The 19,831-nt window shown below is 34.3% G+C and overlaps 1 protein-coding gene and 1 pseudogene across 11 annotated transcripts in view; both read right to left on the reverse strand.

Annotated features, from left to right (window-relative positions):
• The window catches only part of ABI3BP (ABI family member 3 binding protein), a 267,293-nt gene that overhangs the window by 167,308 nt on the left and 80,154 nt on the right, over positions 1 to 19,831 (reverse strand). The window lies entirely within an intron of this gene.
• LOC141559644 (large ribosomal subunit protein eL43-like) lies at positions 10,248 to 10,565 on the reverse strand (annotated as a pseudogene).

The raw sequence follows: 19,831 nt of genomic DNA on the forward strand, positions 1-19,831 counted from the left end.
AGAAGAACTAAAAGAGACTAATGTCACTTAAACCAAGGGAAGAGTGTACTCAGGAGAGGTGATTAACATTGCCACAGAAATATAAAAGAAACATGATAATTTGGAGTAATGTTTCTATGGAGTGGTGGGGATTAGAATCATATTGCAGGCATTTTAGGAGTGAGTAGACACTGAGGAAAGACATAGAGTATGTATGGTCAACTCTTACTAGAGTTAGCAGTATGTAGATGGAACTCAATTTCACAAGGCTTTATCCTGAGGTCCAGCTATTATCCTCATTTTTCCTCCACTTCCCTCACCAAAAAATTTGGACACTATTCCTGGGTCTGCTCTGATGTGTGAATTTATAAGTGTTATAAGCATTTATTTATATGTATTATGTACTTTTTTCTAGTTATCTGGCTATTTATTAATTACTAATATGTCCCAAGCACTACACTAAGTAAGTTCTGATGATACAGAGGAAAAAAGAGGACAAAAGTAGAGAGATTCTTATTTTCAAGGAGCTTGAAGGGAAGATCAAGATAATAGCATATATTTTTAGAATAGCAGAAAACTGGGAATTTTTGCCATTAATGAGGAAAAACTTAGTAAAAGACAGAATGAATATAACAGAGGGAATGTTCAGTGGATAAGATCCTGGAGGAGAAAGAAGGGGATCAGATACAGGGGTACATGGCAAAGAGGTGGGATCATCTTATCCTTTGCAATTGAAAGAGAAATTGGATTAGATATTAAAGGCATGGAGAATAGGAGAGAGAGGATTTACAACACATGGTTGCAGACTTCCCAGGATCAATAAGGGCTGTTTGGAGAGAAGGGGTGAAATTATCTGCTGAGAGGGGTTAAGCCACCTGAGGCTAGGTAGCATGACTTTGTAAAGTACTCAGGTCTATGGATAGGGGTAACCCCAAATTGAAGATTAACAAGGCAGCATGTATGGTAGTAGAATCAATAAGGTAAGGTAAGGTGAATAAAAATGCCTTATTGAAGCTTCTGATTATAGGGCTAAAATTGTAAAGAGAGCAAAGCAAAGAATAGTGATGGAAAAGTGTAATCTAGGGACTAGAACACCAGGCTGCCAGCAGGGTGGGCTACATACTCTACTGCCTGGGTGGCTGCCTTGCCTTTAGTTTCTTAGTCAGAACCACAGACATTTCCATAAGGTTGCTAACTAAAAGAATGAATCAATTCCTGGAGAAGTGATGTGAGACAGTGGTAGAAATGGAAAGCAGCCACTTTCAACTCATTGTTTTCAGTGCTGAATAGATCTTTTTCTACAGCTTTATTATCCTTGGGCTAACAGGGGTGGTATTTTTTTCCCTGCCTTTGTTATTTTCAATGGCATTCTAACCCATAGTGATTATTCTGAATCCTTTTTAGACCACAAAACCCTTAGGATTCTTACACAGAGAAATTATATTTTCTACAAAAGACTGGTGGTCTTTTCTGTTAAAATTGTATTTATTTAACAAAATCTATGGCATCCTCTGAATTTAGTGATAGACTATAAATAGTTTTCTAAATATTATTCTTTAGATTAATAGCTCTCAAATTTCTACCATCCTGCAAATTCAAATAAAAACACTATTTCTTGAACAAAAAATGAAACAGAAGTACCCCATTTTGGGACTCACAAAAATATTCATACTGTTGAAGAGAAAGTAAAAATTCTGCTAAAAATTGAGCCTTTGTATTTTTTTTTAATTTTAGAGGGCAATTTAACATCATCTTCATGTGCCTTGTTATAATTTGTGGAATAACAGCTTTGGAGCTAGAAGTAACCCTATTTTACAACTTAGAATATTTGGTTATTAGCACAATACAAAGAGGGCAGTGAGTTCTATAGCTGTGAATAAAAATTGAGTGAAAAAAAGAAAAAGACCATACCAGAAATGAGTTTATCGGTTCCTTTACAAAAAGTTAGAGAAAGGGCAATTTTTGACAAATTAGGGGGTAGAAAGATCCATAGATGACTACACAGAGATTACAGGGCCTAGTTGAAAGAATGAGGAAAAATCATTCATAAGATAAAGTATCCTAAAGACAAAAGAAATCTATTTCACAATTTTGCTTTTCTTCTTCTATTTCCTTAATCTTGGAGGAAGAAAGTGGGAAGGGAGGGATAATCCCCAAATTAGAGAATGTTGCTTTAGGCTGAATTTGTTTATAAAGACCAGAAATGTTATTTGTTTTCAAAAATGTCTAATGAAACACATACTGTAGTAATGTTTTTCTTTTATAACTAATATCCCCTGCAGTGCGGAAACCCAACTATAAGTGCCAGTAGCCACAGAGCTCCCAGCTATGATTTGATTTTTCTTTTAAATATCCCCAAACTGTCACTACAGAATGGATGGAATGTAGTCTTTCCTTTTCAGATGATATTGATTAAAATAGTTTCAGATGTTAAGAAGACCTTAAATACTATGAGTTGACAATAAATTCAACAATATCCACAAAATGTTCTCTTTCTCTTTTTCTATATTGAATCTTTGGAAAAATGTCAGCAGCTGGATAAAAAGGAAACATGCTACAGAAGTAGATCAGAAGCGAGAACATTTAAAACATGTGTTGTGAAAAAAAAAAGAGAAAGAAACAGCAAGCTGTAAAGAGTATATGACTTTTTGTTGTGTCCTTGTGGGAATCTAATGTCCATTCATCTCAAATCTATGATAGTATGATCTCTACAGATTAGATTAATATATTTTAAAATTCACTTCTTTATAAGTTGTTATTGTGATTTATGTCAAGGAATTTTCTGTTATCTTAATATGTGCATAGGCAATATCCTTTCTTGTTTGTTCTTATAAGTAAGATGCTTTTATAGTATAATCAGCAAAGATAAAGATTTCAGTATCTGACACTCTCTACATTTGTAATGAGTTGTGTTACTGTAAATCATTTTTTTTTTTTTTGAGGCTGGGGTTAAGTGACTTGCCCAGGGTCACACAGCTAGGAAGTATCTGAGACCAGATTTGAATTCGGGTCCTCCTGAATTCAAGCTGGTGCTCTAGCCATTGTGACACCTAGCTGCTCCACTGTAAATCATTTGTGAAAATCTACTGTGTCCTGATATTTTCTTCTTAGAAATTTGCCTTTAATATATGTGTTAACTAATTATTATGAAGAATTTATGGAGATAAGAAAGTGGGCATGTATGTTATTAGTTATTGGTATATTCTGTTGACTTTGAGAGCATGTGTGTTCCCCTTGAACTACAGCATAAACCCATCTCAGGCAGAATTCTTGGTACTATGAATGCATCCTTGCTGCACTCACACAAATGGGTCATGATTACAGGAAAAAATAATATTCCACTAACTTGTCTTTATCAACAGACCTCCTTTCTTTTGATATTTTGTTTGGGTTCTTTACTCAATGATTAAAAACTTTTTGCTGGTTCTTATCCCCCATATCACTGTCATACTAAATTCCAGACTACCAAAGAACAACCCATCTCTAATCCCTGCTGTGTACTTGCTCATCCCCATCAACCTTTGAATTTATTTATTTACAAAACCTTTTTACTGTGTTTTCTGGAATTCCTGCTCCATAAAGAACAAACTTTCTATCATTTTACTCCTCTTCCTCTCATGATTATTCCATCTGCAATTCTTGCTAAAACCAGGATTCTATAACTTAAGCCTTCCTTTTCCATTTTGGTTGCACTTCTCAAATCACTAGTCACAGAGATTAAATGGGAATTTTCTTTGTCCTCAATTGCAAATTTCAGACTTTCCATTGCCACTTATAACTCATCAACCCCTAGTTTTGTGAGATTCATTTTATCCAGATTTATCACCTAATAGTGGCTATACAAATACCCAGGATATTTTTCTTCTTTTTCTCAATGACTTCAGAGTGTCACGTAAGTATTTCCCTTCTACTCCTTCTGACTTTCAACTAACAGAATTCAACATGCATGTTAATGTAACCCCCAAATAGCCTTACCTCTCAATTCCTTAATTTACTCAACTCTCATGACCTATCCCTTGCTTCTATCTCGACTGCACACAAAGATAGCCACACTCTTAAATTTGCTATCACTCAGAGTGTTCTATTTCCATCTGAAATTCTTTTATCCAAACCCAACCTCCTATTATTTCATCTCTCCATATGCCTTACTTCTCTCAAATCTATTCTACATCCTCACTACAACATACAATGTCTTTACTCAACTATATTTTGTCAGACTACCACCCCAGATCTGCCTATATCAATCTCTTCTCAGCCTCAGCCCCTTACTGAACCAATTTAACTTTGCTCCATTGTCTACTCTCAATTTCCTTGCTCCTTTGTCCTATTGAGCTCAAGTTTTGCCAAACTCCAACTCTGGATTACTCCCATCCATTGAATCCTTCATTCTTACTCATATGTGGCTAAACAAAGCTGGAAGAAGCCTTAAAAGCATGCTAATTTATTCCATTACAAAGTTATGTTATCTAATCTCAATTTGGCTTTTGCTGTAAGCAAGGCAATCCTCTCAATCCTCCCTAATTGATTTCATCAAAATCCCACTTTTCACAGAAGTTATTCCAAGATATATCTTCTCTCCTCAAGTCTCCAGCTGTAGCCCCCACCTGCCCTCATTTTCCTAACTGAAGCTGTTGTATCAAAATTTACCTCACCCACCCCCACCCATTTGAGGCTATTTCCCCAAAACTCTTTTTTACTACTCTTCATCTCACAACTCACTGTCTCTATCTTCTGGAATTTCCCTTTTTTTTTCAGATAAGACAGCCCTTCCTCCTCAACAATTTCTTTATAAAATTTTGATCACATGCATTCCCATCTTCTCAGACAGATTATTACCTCTATTACTCTCCCTTTTTAATCTCTTCCAATCTACTAGTTTCTTCCTTGTTGCTTACCAACATGCCCAAATAACTTGTATCTTTAAAAATAAATAAATCCAGCAGATTCCACTATCCCTGCTATCATCTTATGTTTCTCCTTAATTTCCCAACCAAACCCCTTAAAACACTCTTATATCCAGTGCCTCCTGACACTTCCTTTCCTGGCATTCTGTTCTTAATTACAACCCATCTAGCTTCCAGCCTTATTATTCAACTGAAATTGTTCTCCCCAAAGTCAGTGATCTTTGAATTGCCAAATATAACACTCTTTTCTCTTCCTCATTTTCCTTGACCTCTCCACAGTTTTCAGATCTGCTGACACCCTCTACTCGTTAAATATTTCTCTAGGTTTTTATGATCTTTTCTTTCTAGATTTCCCTTCTATGTGACCACTTCCCACTTTTCTTTTCCTTTTCATCATGCAAGACTTTGAGGTCTCTTCCTTTCCTTTTCCCTCTCTTTCTTATCCTCTTCTTCCCTTTTCTTCTTTTTAACACTCTCATTTGATGATCCTATCAGCTCTGTGGATTCAATTGTTATCTCTTTTTTTTTTCTTTTTTTAAATTAATTTTTTATAATTATAACATTTTCTTTGACAGTACATATGCATAGGTAAATTTTTTTTTTACAACATTATCCCTTGTACTCCCTTCTGTTCCAAGTTTTTCCCCTCCTTCCCTCCACCCCCTCCCCTAGATGGCAGGCATTCCCATACATATTAAATATCTTATAGTATATCCTAAGTACAATATATATGTGCAGAACCGAATTTTGTTGTTGTTGTTGCAAAGGAAGGTTGTATTCGGAAGCTAAAAATAATCTGGGAAGAGAAACAAAACAAAACAAAACAAAAAAACAATGCTCACAGTTTACACTCATTTCCCACAATTGTTATCTCTATAGCAGAAAATGAAGAAGAATTAAGAAGCCTCTTGATAAGGATAAAAGAGAAAAGTATAAAAACTGATTTGAAGCTTAACATAAAAAACCTTAAGATCTTGGAGGGAGAAGAAATGGAAGAAGTTTCATATTATATATTTAGTCTCAAAGATCATTGCAGATGTCAACTGCAGCCATGAAATTAAAAGATGCTTTCTCCCTAGAAGAAAAGCTATGACAAACTGGACAGCATATTGAAAAACAGAGACATCACTTGCTGACAAAGGTCCATATAAGCCATGGTTTTTTCCTAGCAATATGTGACTGTGACAGTTGTATTATAAAGAAAACTGAGAGCTGCAGAATCAATGCTTTTGAATTATAGTGCTGGAAAAGACTTTTGAAAGTTCTTTGGACAGCAAGGAAATCAAAACAGCCAATACATACAAAAAGTTATTTCAGATTATTCACAGCAAGGTCAATTATTGAAGCTGAAGTTTACATACTTTGGCCACATAACAAAAAGATAGGACTCATTAGCAAAGACCCTGATTATTGGAAAGAATGAAAGCAAAAAGGGGACAAGAGAGGATGGGATGAATAGATAGTGTCATGAAAACAATGAACAAAATCTACATATCAAGTCCCATTTTCTCTTCTGAGCTTCAGTCCCATATCACCAACTGCCTACTAAATACTTCAAATTGATTGTCCTGGAATATCTCAAATTTAATAAGTTCAACACAGAAGTCATTATTTCCTTGAGGACCTAGTTCAAATACAATATTCTATATGTACCCCTTAGTGTTTGCTACTCTGCCCTCTCTCACTCCAAACTCCACCCATTCAAAAGTATCTTGCCTCCAGCAAAGATTTCTTCTTTGAGAACTTGTCCTGGTACAGCCACTTTCCCCATCGTTTTCTTCTTCAGCACCATTCTGTTTTATCTTATAACATTGATAAATGAGGTGTTGAATCCAAATATAGTGGTTCAATTCAATTGATTATATGACAATCAATTATGATAATAATTGGTTATTATAAATGATAACAGACCTGTTTCATTTTCAGTTGGTGTTACTATTTCCAGTTTTATCTTTTAAAGTTCTTGAAGGAAACATTTAAGTTTGTTCTTACACCAACCATATTTTTTTGCATTATCATCTACACCCTTTTCTATTTTCTGATGTTGTTTGTAATCTTTTACCATCTGCCTCTATGATATTTTAAAAATAAGCTTATTTTTTGAATTGTTATCCTTGGCTGTCACATATCCCCATTTGGCAAGAAAAATCATGCTGTTGGCCAAGGCAATTTTGGGGTTATTTTAGCCTCTTTCGTGTGATTATTGCTTTACATGAATCAGAGTTTTGTAGAAAAATGGTGTTTGTCCACACTTGTGTTGAATTTTTTTTTTTTTTTTTTTGGTTATCCGTCTTCCATCTCTTTTTCCCCAAAATTGTTTGAGAATTTGAGCTATGACTTTTAACAACTCTATATAGTATCATCTTTTCATATTTATTTTTTGATTTAGTATTGATTTTGATCATTGCTCTTAATACATTCAAACCATTGATTCAGAAAGCATTAACATAAGAGTATCCCACTGATTTCCTGTTTTTTTTGATTTTTCTGTAAAGTTGCTTTTTATACCCCATGTCTATTGCCTTCTGATTCACTTCTTTTTAAAAAAAATCATAGGAATTCGTCTTCTGAACTAAACTAAATCTTTGATTTCTTTTGGTTCTTGATCCTGAACCATATTTCTCTCTCTCTCTCTCTCTCTCTCTCTCTCTCTCTCTCTCTCTCTCTCTCTCTCTCTCTCTCTCTCTCTCTCTTTTTTTTTTTTTTTTTTTTTTTATTGCTATTGCCCTCTCTCAACCAAAATCCTTCTTTGATGTCTCATGATGACATGGAGGTGATCATGGGTCCTTGAAAGTCATGCATAATGTCTCTAATGAAACTTTAGCAAAATTCAGCAAATTGTAAAGACTTTAAATTTGTTATAGATTACATGTCTTTACATGAAAACCATAATTATTTTCAGAGGTTCCTCACCAAAATGACTTGTGTCTGATGACTTTTTTTAGCTACCGTAATTTCCAGGCCATAGTGGCCATAATTATAGGCCACAGTGGTATTGTCATTCAACATTGGTAGATAGTGTAGTAGCCATGAGAATTATTTCTCTTCCACCCCTTGAATCCAAGTCACTGAGTATCATAGTGTATAATGGTTTGGTTTAGAAGATTGTGCTAGGTATTTTTTTGTATTTTTTAAAATCTCTTCATCCTCTGCGATAGATTTTTCATGAACAAATTCTAATTATTTTCATGGTGATCTTTTTGTCTATTCTTCTATTTTTTCAATAGAGCAAAATGACCAATTATCTCATAAACTTGCTACATTTGAGCAGACAATGGCATCAATTCTGCCATATTTTTCATTGATCTATAACTTATTTTTGATTTAAATTATGGCAAGAATGACAATATTGATATGGTTTATTTACTCCAGGAGTATGCATGTCTATTATTTATTTGTCATTGTACAATGACCTTATATTTAAAATTTCTAACAAGTAAAACAGTTTTAACAAAGTAACTATACTGAGCATAATTATAGTTTAAGATAAATGATTTTTGGGCTTCTCCACCCAGTTTTTGTCTACCTTGCCACCATAGCTACAGAAGTAGAAAGGCCCTCCATGGAATTGTAGACCATTCTTTAATTTTCTTTGGTCTATTGCTTGTTGTGGATAGAGAATTCATTATCTACTTCTCTTTGGTGAGGCTATTCCTCAGAAGTTAGATATAGTCTATTGGAGCATGTGTCCCAGGGCTCAAGGCAACAAGATGTCACGGTGTATAGAATGTCAGGGCTAAAGTCAGGAAGGCTCATCTTCTTGAATTCAAATCTGGCCTTAGACACTTTCTAGCTGTGTGTCCTTGAACAAGACACTTAACCTAATTTGCCTCAGTTTCCTCACCTGTAAAATGAGTCGGAGAAGAAAATGGCAAACCACTTCAGTATCTTTACTAAGAAAACCCCAAATAGGATCATGAAGAAGTGGACACAAATTAAAATTTGACTGAACAAATAAATGTGTGCTTAAACAAAAAGATGAACTGGTTTAATCATGAAAATGAAGAAGAACCAATGGATAGCTCTTCACTTCTACTGCATCTTTACTATGTTAATGTCAGCCCTTATCCTCAAGCCAGGGACATAGTAGACACTTAAAAATACTTATTGACATAAGAAAAAGTGAAGAAAGACTCCATCATGCCATATGGATTCCTTTTGAGAAACTATGGAAGAACTCAAACAAGTATGACCCAGGATAGTCAGACAAGGGTGAATTGCAATTAAATATTGGAATCAATAAATACTATCATTTTGTTAAAAAGTAAAATGATAAATAAATGAATTGTAGATAATTTATTTTTCATGATAAGATAAAAATGATTTGCTTTTATGGAACATCTCTCACCCAAGAGATTTCAACTTATCATTTTGTAATCATGAATCCATTAATCCACCCACAGCCCATCTGCAAAAAATAGACATTATCACTCCTTCACAGATGAGGGAGGAACTGCCAAAGGTCACGTAGTAAATCAGTGGGTAGAAAGAAGTAGATTCCTTGAGTAACAAATCTTAATAATAAACTCCAGAGATGTTTAATATATTAAGAGAAATTATTACAAATAATAATAGCAACCAGAAGGTCTGTACACACAGCGTGATACTAATGTTTAACTGGAAATAAATATTCATTTTGAAGGAGAGATAAGTAGAAAAGGTCCTTCAAAAGAAAGGGAGGAGCTGAAAAGTTTTCTTTTCTTTTTCTTTCTTTTTTTTTTTTTTTTCAAATTAGAATAGCAGCAAATCTGTATGTACTAGAATGCCAAAGGATGGGTAAAATTCTTTCAAATGTAATTTGGAATAAAGCACTAAGAGAGTGTTCAAAATATCTATTTCTAAAGATCTTTAAGAATATAAAGTCATGGGTTAGCTAGGTAGCGCAGTGGATAGAGCACCAGCCCTGAAGTCAGGAGGACCCGAGTTCAAATCTGGTCTCAGACACTTAACACTTCCTAGCTGGATGACCCTGGAAAGTCATTTAACTCCAACTGCCTCAGCAAACAAACAAACAAAAAAATATAAAATCATCTATACTGTATAGCTTAAGCATCCATCATGTAACTTGATGAAACCCAGGTCATAGACTAGTTGATATTTTAGCAGAAAAGTTTTTACCTAATTAGCTGATTTTTATCAACTTAGAGAATTTTTACAAGATCAATACCAATATTTAACATAAAAATGAATATTCATTTGAGGCAAGGCATAAGTCTATTAAATACTTCAGAAAAGAGCAGGCCAATAGAACCTAATTACTTGAAATTTCCAGCTAAAAGGTCAAATTTTGAGCAAAGTTGAGATCCACTGGTAAAAGTACATTCACTTTCATAGAATTTTTCCCATTAATTAATCCATTTATTTTCATATCATGGGCCACAAGTATTTGGTAAAGATATTTTTCTGATCTTTCAATTCATTCAGTCTTCTGATGGTATAGTTGACTGTTACTGTAGATATGACATTGTGGGTCCATGTACTAGCAGCTTCTATTTTCATATAGAATCCACAATGCCAGAAACTTGAGATAGTTCATCTCTCCATATTGGCCTTACCACAGAAAAAATAAGTGTACTTTGCATGCTGGCTAATTTCAATGCTTTTCATCATTTTTCTGAGGGATGCAACATAATGTGTTCCATATTAACCAAAAATTGTGATCTTCTTGATTCATTTAGTCATTTTGCTAGCTGTAGGACCAGAATTCAGAGAACCATTAAAATCTGATAGGTACTATCACTGATGTAAATCTGGATTCAGAATTGAGATATGTGCTGACTGAATATAATCCAGAAATAGCTTTAAACTGATAATGGAGGAGGATAGAGAAAGCTGGCCATGAAGCTCTGTTGAGTTAGATGCTATAAGGAGTAGTACATATAAGAAAAAGAAGAAAAACTTTTGGTGGAGAGGAAAAGTAGGATATGAGATAATATCCATGAAGAAAGTTAGTAACATAAGCCACAGATTCAAAAGTCAATGCAGAAATACACAAACTATAATTAATTAAATAAAATGAACAAGGGATACTAACACAAGGATATTAGTCTATCATTGAAATTTGATGAGCTAGATTTTATGAATAGGCAAAATCTCTGGGGAAGCAGAAATACATATGAAAAAGTTACATTCTGTGAGGAAATCCACAAATTGGAAGAGAAAACATGATAGAAAGGATCAATGGAGGAGGGAAACAAAAATGATATTGTGGTGAGTATATCACAGATCACTTGAACAGAATAAGGAAATAAATGAGTAATTTAGGATGCAGATCATAAACTTGGAACAGAAGTAAGATATAATCATGAGGCCTACTTGTGTGAGCAATATCTCTACCCATTGATCCTATTTCTGCTCTCCAGTCAATAAGTAGAGTACTTCTTCCAAGTGACCTTCCTTCGGATATTTCAAAGTAGCAGTTAGGACACCTCAAAGCCTTCTATTGTCCAGATTCCCTGATAGGCACTTAATTCCTTCAACCAATTTTCCTATGGCCCAGTTTCTGAAACTCTTGTCAATGTTCTGGTCTGTTTCCTCTGTAGAGGTTTCCAGGTAGTTGATATTATTTCTAAAATGTTGCTCCCCAAACTTATCACAGTATCACCAATGTGGTTTAAGTAATAGAAAGTATAATAGAATGTTTAGTTTTTGTGACTGTTTGGTATATGCTTGTTTTATGTTGGGAGTTCTTAACCTTTTCTTATGTCATCTCTACTCCACTAATTTGGCAAAATCTATCGGTTCCTTTTCAGAATAATGTTTTAGAATGAATTTATAATATAATTTCACTTACAGGTTGGTGAAAATAGAGAGAAACAGAAAAGAGAGAGAGAGACAGAGAGACAGAGAGAGAGACAGAGAGAGTATGTGTGTTTTCCCCATAAATGCTTCCAGACCCCTAAAAATGTAGAGGAACCCAGATTAAGATCCCTTGACTTTTTCTAAGCTTGTAGTCTACTCTACACCTAAAACATATGCCTAATTTCTCTCCTGCACATCAGAGTTATAATTCTTGCTTTTTCACTTTGCTCTTTTGCTAGCTTTGAAATTCATTAGTCATACTCTCAGCAAATTGTGAAAGGCATCTTTAAATATTTTAATTATCTATTAGTATGTTGGGCTTATTTTCCTAATTTTAAAGGCAATTCCTTTTAAGCTTACTTTAATGGCAAAAAGCTGATGGGAAAGGTAGCTTTTTCCACGGGTGGAAGGAGAGATTAAAACATCACAGGAGGCAGAAGCTGGAATGGACAGGGAAAACTCGAGAACATTTGTTTTCTATGAAGATGAGAGGCACCCAGGACAGATGTGATCAGTGGTGAGCTGATGGCAAAGAAGAGAGCTACTACTCTATACTGAACACAGGCATGAACAATTCAAGCCTAAGTGACACCATGGAGAGATACCATTCTTAAAGTCAGGAGGACCCAAGTTCAAATTTGACCTGAGACTTTTGTCACTTACTTGGGCGAGTCACTTAATCCAATTGCCTTGCCAAAAAAAGAGTGATTTGCTTGCACAGAATTTACTGCTTACTTATGTATCCACTTACTGAGTTGTGGGACATGATTAAGTGATTCCTATCTCTTCTCTCTCATCCCTGACTTATTGCTGACTGGCCAATAGGCATCACAGATCTTGGAAGATTTCTAACCTATTAAACCCTGTTTATTTTCTGTCTTTATTTTTATAAGAGTTTTTGTCTCCAGATAAAGATGAATAGATTTTTAAAAAGTAAAAGAAAGGATCACAAAAGGGAGGAAAGTTCAAAAGGGAATATTATAAACTCAACAATGTATTAAGCTCCCTTCCAGAAGTGTTCCACCATTAAGAAAACATATGCTTATATGTGAATGTGTGGAACAGTTTTTGTTTCCAAAAAGACATTTTACATATAAAAATTAAAAAGAGGTGGGAAAATGGTAGACTAAGTTTTTTTAGAGAGATTTTTTTTATTTCTCTTTTTATGTCTAGTCCTGAAAGTGGTTGGTATCTTATACATTGTAGGTGCTTAAATGTTCCATTGAAAGGAATTATATCATAGAACCTTAAGTATCATTTAGTCCCATCTTCTCATTTTATAGGCAGCTAGATTGCCTAGTGGATAGAGCACTGGGTTTAGAACCAGAAAGACTCATCTATACGAATACAAGTCCAACCTCAGATACTTGCTAATTATAGGACCCCGAGCAAGTCACTTAATCCTATTTGCCTCAGGTCCTCATATATAAAATCAAATGGAGAATGAAATGGCAAACCATTCCAGCATCTTTGCCAAGAAAACCCCAAAGGGGTCACAAAGAGTTGGATATAACTAAAAAACATCTGAACTCTTTTGTAGATTTTAAAGATTAGGAAACCAAGAGCCAGAGTGGTTAGGTCTCTTGCCCAGAATCACACAGCTTGAAAATATCAGCAGTGGGATTCGAATTCAGGTTTTCTAAATTTCAAGAAGAATCTCTTTCCACTAATTCCATGGTCTATTTCTTTGTAACTGAGACACAAGTCAAAGTCAATATTATTTATTGGCCAACAATTATTGGACAAATTGAAAACAAAGGGGATCTTAGAGATTGTACTGCAAGCTGGACAATGGGTGTTTTTGACTGGGAAAGCCCTTTGGAGAAATTGCACTTTAAATATTCATGTTTCCCACAGTTCTTATTAGGCATGGCTTGAGGAATACATGAGGAACATTGCCAATTCTCTATAGAATATCTTGCCACTACAATTACAAGAACAGCCTCATGGAGCCAGCATGTCAACATCACTTTACTTCTATCATCATCTATTCTGCTATTTGAAGGTTCCATAATTTTCTACCTAAACCAATGATGACAATTCTAACAATAGATTAATTGCATGTTTGGAACATGGTTTGAGATAGTAACTGAGGAAAAAGTTAATACAGCCAAATATTTCTTTCCTTCATTACTTTACTTTCTGCTTTCTGCTATTTATTTTACTTAGTGGGGACAGTATGAATCTAAAGTACTGGTTGGAACCCAAGCCCTTTACAATTTCTTTTGGCTCAAGTAGTATTTCTGAAATTCAATTTATGGATATTCTCAAGGAATGTGAATGCTGCCAGAAAGGTTAGATGAAAAGAACTAAATTTACTAAAGATTTAGGATTTCTCCTTGAAGCGCACAATTAAACCTTTATTTTTGAACAAGGGATCATGTCTTCTAAAAACATGGAAATTCTCAAATTAATCAATCATCAATGATTAAGTCCTTACTATGTTCCAGGCACTGTGCTAGCTATTAAAAATACAAAGGCAAAAATGAAACAGCTCCTGCTTTAATCTTAATTTTTTAACAGGAAGAAAAAAGTGAGGGCTGTGCTGTCAGAAAAGTATCCTGAAACATTTACTTTTTAGAAAAATCTATTTTATTTTTAATTCATGGAACAAAACAAGCATATCCATAGTACAGTACAATGAAAAATAATTGGAAGGTGGCCTAGCTGTACCAGATCTAAACTTGTATTATAAAGCAGCAGTTATCAAAACCATTTGGTACTGGCTAAAAATAGAGTACTTGATCAGTGGAATAGATTAGGTTCACAGGACAAAATAATCAATGACTATAGTATCTAGTGTTTGACAAATTTAAAGACTCCAGCTTTTGGAATAAGAACTCACTATTTGACAATAAATGCTGGGAAAACTGGAAATTAGTATGGCAGAAACTAGGCATTGATCCACACTTAACACCCTATACCAAGATAAGGTGGAAATGGGTTCATGATTAGACATTAGTGATATTATAAGCAAATTAGAAAAACAAAGAATAGTTTACCTCTTAGATCTGTGGAGAAGGAAAGAATTTGTGGCCAAAGAACTTGAGTACATTATTGAATGCAAAATAGATATTTTGATTATATTAAGTTAAAAAGCTTTTGTACAAACAAAATGAATGCAGACAAAATTAAAAGGGAAGCAATAGACTGAGAAAATTTTTTTACATTCAAGGGTTCTGATAAAAACCTCATTTCTAAAATATACAGAGAATGACTCAAATTCATAAGAATTCAAGCCATTCTCCTATTGATACATAGCCAGAGGATATGAACAGGCAATTTTCAGATGAATAAATTAAGACCATTTATAGTCATATAAAAAATGCTTTAAATCACTATTGATCAGAGAAATTCAAATTAAGACAAGTCTGAGATACTACTACACACCTGTCAGATTGGCTTACATGACAGGAACAGATAATAATGAATGTTGGAAGGGATGTGAAAAAATTGGGATACCTTGGTGGAATTGTGAACAGATCCAGCCATTCTGGAGAGCAATTTGGAACTATGCTCATAAAGTTATCAAATTGTGCATACCCTTTGATCTGGCAGTATTTCTCCTGGACCTATATCCCAAAGAGATTTTAAAGGAAGGAAAGGGACCCACATGTGCACAAATGTTTGTGGCAACCCTTTTTGTAGTAGCAACAAACTGGAAACTGAGTGGATGCCCATCAGTTGGAGAATGGTTGAACAAGTTATGGTATATGAACGTTACGGAATATTATTATTCTATAAGAAACGATCAGCAGGCTAATTTCAGAGAGGCCTAGAGAGACTTACATGAACTGATGCTAAGTAAAATGAGCAGAACCAGGAGATCATTATATATGGCAACAGCAAGATTATATAATGATCAATTCTGATGGACATGGATCTCTTCAACAATGAGGTAATTCAGACCAGTTCCAATAATCTTGTGATGAAAAAAAATCCATCTGCACCCAGAGAGAGGACTGTGGGAACTGAGTATAACATAGTATTTTCACTCTTTTTATTGTTGTTTGCTTGCATTTTGTTTTCTTTCTCATTTTTTCCTTTTTGGTCTGATTTTTCTTTTTTTTTTTTTTTTTTTTTTTTTTTTTTTTAATTTATTTTTATTTTATTTTATAATTATAACATTTTTTGACAATACATATGCATGGGTAATTTTTTTATAACATTATCCCTTGCACTTACTTCTATTCAGATTTTTTCCCTTCCTCCCCCAAACCCCTCCCCCAGATGGCAAGCAGTCTTATATATGTTAAATATATTACAGTATAATTTAGATACAATATATGTGTGTAGAACCGAATTTTTTGTTGCACAGGAAGAATTGGATTCAGAAGGTAAAAATAACAGTTTACATTCATTTCCCATTGTTCCTTTTCTGGATGTAGCTGGTTCTTTGCATCATTAATCAATTGGAATTGGATTAGCTCTTCTCTATGTTGAAGAAATCCACTTCCATCAGCATACATCCTCGTACAGTATCATTGTTGAAGTGTATAATGATCTTCTGGTTCTGCTCGTTTCACTCAGCATCAGTTGATGTAAGTCTCTCCAAGCCTCTCTATATTTCTCCTGTTGGTCATTTCTTATAGAACAATAATATTCCATAACATTCATATACCATAGTTTACCCAACCATTCTCCAATTGATGGACATCCATTCATCTTCCAGCTTCTAGCCACTATGAAAAGGGCTGCCACAAACATTTTGGCACATACAGGACCCTTTCCCTTCTCTAGTAGTTCCTTGGGGTATAAGCCCAGTAGTAGTATGGCTGGGTCAAAGGGTATGCACATTTTGATAACTTTTTGGGCATAATTCCAGATTGCTCTCCAGAATGGTTGGATTCTTTCACAACTCCACCAACAATGCATCAGTGTCCCAGTTTTCCCACAGCCCCTCCAACATTCATCGTTATTTGTTCCTGTCATCTTAGCCAATCTGACAGGTGTGTAATGATACCTCAGAGTTGTCTTAATTTGCATTTCTCTGATCAATAGTGATTTGGAACACTCTTTCATATGAGTGGAAATAGTTTTAATTTCATCATCTGAAAATTGTCTGTTCATATCATTTTTCTTGTGCAGCATATTTGTGGAAATATGTATAGAGGAATTGCACGTTTAACATATATTGTATCACTTGCTCATTGGATGGGAAAAAGGAGGGGAAAATTAGAGCACAGAGTTTTATAGGGATAAATATCAGAAATTATTCAGGTAAATATTTTGAAAATAAAAAGCTTTAATAAAAATAGTTCAAATGTATATTATTAAAATGACTAGAAAAGCCAGATAACATGGCAGCTAAATATCATGATACTTTGAAGAAAATATTTAAAGAAGATGAGTATCAGTGTGAGTAAAACAAAATTTTTTCTTTTTAAAAATTTAATCTTTTTGGTTAAGTCATAAGTTCTAAACTATCTCCTTTTTCTCCTTTCCCATTAGAAAAGAGCATCATTTCACCTTCACATGCTCATGCATGTATATGTGTGTATGTATACAGATATAGATATGTAAAACTACACTATGCATATTTCTTATTATCAATTCTTTCTCTGGAAGTAGACAACATCTTACTTCATAGGACCTTCAAAGGTCCTATTTAGGTACTTATAATACACAGAATAATTTAGTCATTCTTGATTATTTTCAAACACTTGCTGTTGCTACATATAATGTTCTCTTGGTTCAATTCATTTAGCATACAAAATTTAAAATATAGAAATACACATTTTTCTTCCAACAAGTTGGACTTAGACTGAGAGCATGATTGAGTCACAATTTGGAGAAAAAGAAGAAACCTAAGTAGAACTAAAATTAAGTTTTGGAAAAACCCCTAAATCCAACTTTAGGAAAACTAGAGACAGAGATTTGAAGTGCTCATAGGGTTTGAAAGTTTGGTCTAAGATTAGTCCTCCATGTCCCATGGCCAAATTACTGAAATGGTCCTTTATTCTCATGTCTAGACTTGCTAGGAACATCTTGAATGTATCTTTCATGTATGTCAAATGTAAGAGATCAATACCAGAAAAATTTTGCTTTCAAAAATCTTAGAATCTGACATTCTAGAAAATAAATTAATCTAGAGAGAAGGACTTATATGCACAAAAATATTTGTAGCAGGATTTTTTGTTTTAGAAAAAAAAAAAAGATTGCAGAGACTGCAAATTTACCATGTACAATTTGTTATTCCCTCCAAATATGCAAAGTTACCATATAAATTATTTCTCTTTTTTTTCCCATCCCAGCTCCCCACCCTATATGTATATTCATATATGTAAGATTACTCTATACATTAATATAACACACATATATACAATAATATATATATATATATATATATGTATACACAAATAGAAGATTTATCAGTTCTTTTTTTTTTTCCTTGTGGAAATGGGAATGGTGCCCTTAAATTTGGTCATAAGTACATAGGAAAGAAAAAGACTAAAGGTGAATTATTCTTTGAGATTTCTGATCCTAATAATATCACCTACCTTTTATGGTTGCTATGGGATTCAAAAGGAGTAAAGTAGTAAAACATGTGGCATACTTAAAATATTACATAAAATGGGTAGCTACTTCACTGATCCTACTATGACTATTCACAAATAAAGCAATGATATTGAATAATGGAGATCATTAAAAAAGGACCACCCCCCCCCCAAAAAAAAAACCCAAATAAACAAACCAGAGTATTGGATATCACAAGGAGGACTTTTGGAAGCTAAGGAAACAGCTTACTGCATTTGGCCTCTAGAAAGAGTAAACTTTTGCTTTGTTTTATATTTTCATACTCCTATTGTTAATTCTTTGAGGAAAGCTTTAAAATGTATAACTACTGAAAGTATGGTGGTAATCCAAGGCCATCTGAAACCTTAGCGTGCAGCTGGTTGTCTGAATTGGTTCAGTTGGTTAGGACTGTGTGGGCCAATTAAGTTTGATTTGTTTCATCCACAGCTCTAGTTAATATCCCAAATGGTGGACAGCTATCTCTAAAATATAGCCATTAGTTGGGGAGAGGGAGGAAAGGAGAAAGAAGTTGGCAGTATGGTGTGTAAATGAAGTGATTATCTAGGAAGGAACAACTTTAAATTCAGATCCCACTGCTAAATTAGCAGGGCCAGCATGCTATTGTGATATAGTTAATGTGAAAACATTTGAAAATACTTACAAAAGGGCCTGCTCTAAGAAAATCAAAAAATTAATTAATTAATTTTAAAAATCCAGAAAGTTACCTCAACTTCCTGCTCAAGCTGCCACTCCTAACAATACCACTAGGGTTTTATCTTCCCCCAACTCCCTTTTTTGTATTATTACCTTCCCCCATTGGAATGTAAGCTCCTTGAAGGCAGAATTTATTTTGTTTCTAATTATATCATATGCATCAAATTCTAAGATAAATTCTAAGGATAAATGCTAAGGGTAAATCCTTAATAAATGTGCTCTTTCTCTCTATTTCCCCCTCTCCATCTCCCTCTCCCTTTCTCTCTCACACTCTCTCTCCTTCTCTTCTTTTTCCTTCTCTCTTCTCACTTTCTCTCTCTCCCTCTCTCTCTTTTTCCCCCTCTCCCTTTTACCTTCTCCTTCTTTTTCTCCCTTTTCCTTTCCCTCTTCTTCTATCTAGGTGATCTATCTCCCTGGGAGATAGATTATGTATTCAATTCAATTCAATGCCTACTATGTGCCAGTATTATCAACATCATTTTAGCTGGGAGAAACTGAGGATCTAAAGTTACTATACTTTTTGTTTTGTGTCTGACTCTTTATAAGCCTTTTGTGGTTTTTTCTTGGCAAAGACACTGAAATGATTTGCCATTTCCTTCTCTAGCTCATTTTACAAATGAGCAGGCAGTGTTAAGTAACTTGCCCAGGGCTACACTCAACTAATAAATGTCTGAGGCTAAATTTGAACTCATGAAGATGAGCCTTCCTGATTCCAAGTCCAGCGCTCTATCCATTACATCACATAGCTGTCCTCTAAGAAGTAAAACTACTTTATCCAAGTTCACACAACTAATAAATATTTGAGGTGGTTTTCAAACCCTCCTGACTCCAAACTCTATGCTTTTTCCCCCATTAGTGCCGATACATTTCCATTTTTTATATATTTTCAGGGGTCAATATGCAGTTTAGCTAATAAA

The sequence above is a fragment of the Sminthopsis crassicaudata genome, chromosome 3, assembly GCF_048593235.1.
Source record: "Sminthopsis crassicaudata isolate SCR6 chromosome 3, ASM4859323v1, whole genome shotgun sequence".
NCBI classification, from domain to species: domain Eukaryota; kingdom Metazoa; phylum Chordata; class Mammalia; order Dasyuromorphia; family Dasyuridae; genus Sminthopsis; species Sminthopsis crassicaudata.